Genomic DNA, 3,931 nt, shown 5'->3' with positions numbered 1-3,931 from the left:
CTCCCTTCCAATTCTATGATTCTTTGATTATTATTATTATGTAAAAGCAACAGACAAGGCTTTGATGGGTGTGGGAGTGTACACTGCCCTTTACAGAGGGAGGTGGGGAACCAGCGGTCCTGGGATAGCACACCCAGTAGAGCACGAGACACTTAATCTCGGGGTCATGGGTTTGCGCCCCACTTTGGGCAAAAGATTCCTTCCTTGCAGGGGGTTGGACTAGATGACCCCTGGGGCACCTTCCAGCTCTACAATCCAATGCTTCTATTATTCTATGATGCAGATGCTCCAGAGACTCCAGCTCCCCTCATTGCTGACCATGGTGCTGGCTGGGACTGATGGGAGCATGAGGCTTCAGGTGGAAGGATCCACAGGTTGGGGGGGGCAGGGAGGGGACTACTGAGGATGCAGCAGATTCGGCCTCCAATGAATGCCTTGGCCTCTGCCTTTGCTACAGTGGCAGCAGTAGCTGCAGCATGCTCTTTGCTTTCTCAGGCAGAGGGGAAGGAAGTGTATTGTGAACACGCCCTTGTTTGCCGTCTTGCCTCCAACACTGTTCGGCTCCTATGCATTGTCAAGCATATGCAAACTAGAGACATATTTCTTGCCTGCTATAACCAAAACAAAAATATGTTGCATTAGACACGCTCCAGAAAAAGTAATTATCCCATCCACTTTAAGAAAGAAAAAGAGAAAAAGGAGGAAAAAGAGAAAAAGGAGAGAAAAAATAAGAATTGATAGTTTGTTGCAGGGCAGGCCCAAGACATTTTGGCACCTGTGGTGAACTATAAACTGGTGCACCCCTCGTCACCAAGGAGCAACTATTTCAGGAACAGGGGTGCTGACTAAAGAGGAATGTTTTTGCCTGGCACTTAAGATGTATAATAAAGGCACCAGGCAAACCTCCCTTGGGAGAGCATTCCACAAAAGGAAACCACGGCAGAAAAAGCCTGTTTGCGTGTTGCCATCCTCTGGACCTCAGGCACACAAAGAAGGACCTTAGAAGATGATCTCAGGGTCCGGGTAGGTTCATATGGAAAGAGGCGGTCCTTGAGGTATTGCGGTCCTGAGCTGTTTAAGGCTTTATGGGTCAAAACCAGCACTTTGAATTGGGCCCAGAAACTTATTGGCAGCCAGTGCAGTCAGGCCAGAATCAGTGTAACATGCTCAAACTCCCTTCAGATGTGAAGGATATAAGCAGCTATCCTATCTTTAAAAGACATCTGAAGCAAACACTGTTTTTTTAAATATTTAATGCTGTATTGTTTTTAACACTCGATTGGGAGCCGCCCAGAGTGGCTGGGAAAACTCAGCCAGATGGGCGGGGTATAAATAATAAATTATTATTATTGTTATTGTTATAAACTGTCTTGCCCCAGTGAGCAAACCGGCTACTGAATTCTACACTCGATAAAGTTTCCAAACCGTGTTCCGATGCAGCCCTACATATGAACACAATGTAGTAATCTAACCTCAAGGTAAAATTTGACCATATTGCATGAAAAAGAGTCTGGTTTTGCAGTCACCCCCCCCTCCAAAAAAATCCAGAGCTTGGGGAGGGGGATGTATACTTTTTGAGGAACTTCTTCCATTAAGCAGCTTACAATCGCCAGTAAAAACTTGACAGTAACAGCTAGAAGTAAAAAATGCAGTACAACTAAACAATAAACCAGCATAAAAAGTGGAGCACAGAATTTAAAATGGAAATCATAACAGTATTAAGACATAAAGTAGGCTTGCCCTATTTCAATAAGTAAAAACAAGGACACACCAGAAGTTGTTGAGCTCAACAAACCCCCAAGTTGTTGAACATTTTTTTTACAAAAACGCCCCAAAAATTGTGATTTTTTTTGTTAAAAAAACCTACGGGTGTCAGTTGAAAATCCCGACGTATGGCAGCCCTACATAAAGACGACAAACAAGCGATAGAAACAAATGGCAGTAATTTGGCACTGCCGAGAGTGAGGAGACTGAGATTCCTGCAATGTTGGGGCTTGGACACTAGATTGTATAAAATGTATGGTTTTCAACAAAAGACAAAAACATAATGTTGGGGTTTGCGTAACTTTGTGCTAATATAAAAGGCCCTATTCAAAAAACCAGCAAGCTTCTAATAAAGTGTTTTAAACCATCCCCCCCCCCACACACATTTATAATCTGCCCTCCCCACTCCCCCAAGGCGGGGATTGCCAGGGGAGCTCTTTTAGGAGGTTGATCTGCAAAAATGAACATGCAAACTTTGCAGGACATGGGAAAAAAGCACCACCACCTGCTAATTAATGTCTGTGCATAAAGGTACTGATGACCAGCAGGGCTAACTAAATTTGCACCTCTGACTACAAAAGAAAAGTCTGTCAAATTTATTTTCAGAAGTGGTAGACATACTATCCATCTTAGTTGGGAATAAATAGCTCACCTCTTGGAGTGAAGGGAAAGGTTTTGATGTGGGAATGAAAACAGTATCCTGATAACAAATCATTTCCTTTATTTTGCGGGTTTTCAGTATCGGACCCTGCTAAAGTAAACAGCTGTGGGGTGATAAGGCGAAATAATGTTAATTCTGATGCATGCAGTTCTTTATCTCATTGGATGTGCATGAAAGCAGCTTTCCAGATATAAGCACAAAATGGAGTCAAGTGTTGGAAGTAAGAAACCATCTCCTTCTGAACAATGAGTTGGCCCCTGACTTCTTGTGCAGCTTGCAAAATCGCCTACAGCCCAGAATAGTCTGCAGTTGCCAGGATGCTCCTTAACTGACTTATGGCAGGAAGCCAAATGCTCTAGTATTATGGGTAATGTTTTATGCCCCAAATGGGCAACGTCATAAAATCCAAACCTTTGCTAGTGTATTGGAACAAAAGCAGCCAGTTTGTCAGTTCCCTTGAGTTCCTTTTCATTGATTTATATTAATATACTATTATAATGCAATTACCGGTAAGTGAAGAATCTGTAGCCAAAGGCAAAGGGGAGTTTACCAGATATTAGGGTAAAGGTAAAAGGCAAAGGACCCCTGGATGGTTAAGTCCAGTCAAAGGCGACTATGGGGTGTGGCGCTCAACTTACTTTCAGGCCGAGGGAGCCAGTGTTTGTCCACAGACAGCTTTCTGGGTCCTGCCATTTACCTTCCCATCGCAGCAGTACCTATTTATCTACTTGCACTGGTGTGCTTTCAAACTGCTATGTTGGCAGGATCTGGGACAAAGCAACAGGACCTCACTCAGTCGCGGGGATTTGAACCACCGACTTTCTGATTGGTAAGTCCAAGAGGCTCAGTGGTTTAGACCACAGCGCCACCAGCCTCTTCACTCAGGGAATTACTAATCTAATAAATGAAGTGATGATTTGCACCCCCATCAGTGCACTGTCTGTGGGAGAATTTATGGATAGTAAATATGATATTTATGGATAGTAAATTCACGACATGTTGTGCATTGCGGGAAAATACAGTGGTACCTCGGGTTAAGTACTTAATTCATTCCGGAGGTCCGTACTTAACCGGAAACTGTTCTTAACCTGAAGCACCACTTTAGCTAATGGGGCCTCCTGCTGCTGCCACACTGCCGGAGCCCGATTTCTGTTCTCATCCTGAAGCAAAGCTCTTAACCTGAAGCACTATTTCTGGGTTAGCAGAGTCTGTAACCTGAAGCGTATGTAACCCGAGGTACCACTGTATGGTGAAAGTGAGCCACAGGTGATATTTAACACCTGCCAAACTAGCGAAAATGTTTTAAAAGGTAAAGGTTGGAAATGCAATTAAGTAGAGGGATCCTTTTTCCACATGTGGTGGTCCTGCAAAGGAATCTGGGAAATTATAATGAATTTTAAAAGATATATCAAAATTACCTTCCCCAAAATGCATTCCTTTTGGGAATGATAACAACAGAAGTCCCTAAGAAACAAAATAATTGATTATTATATGCCACCACTGCAG

At 43.4% G+C, this 3,931-nt stretch overlaps 1 protein-coding gene across 1 annotated transcript in view; it reads right to left on the bottom strand.

The window, feature by feature from the left end:
- LOC309524915 (uncharacterized protein) overlaps positions 1-3,931 on the bottom strand; it is a 28,725-nt gene that overhangs the window by 915 nt on the left and 23,879 nt on the right. The window lies entirely within an intron of this gene.

Source organism: Podarcis vaucheri (assembly GCF_965113315.1).
Source record: "Podarcis vaucheri genome assembly, chromosome: 2".
Taxonomy (NCBI): Eukaryota; Metazoa; Chordata; class Lepidosauria; order Squamata; family Lacertidae; genus Podarcis; species Podarcis vaucheri.
This window is presented reverse-complemented; position numbering and strand designations above follow the sequence as displayed.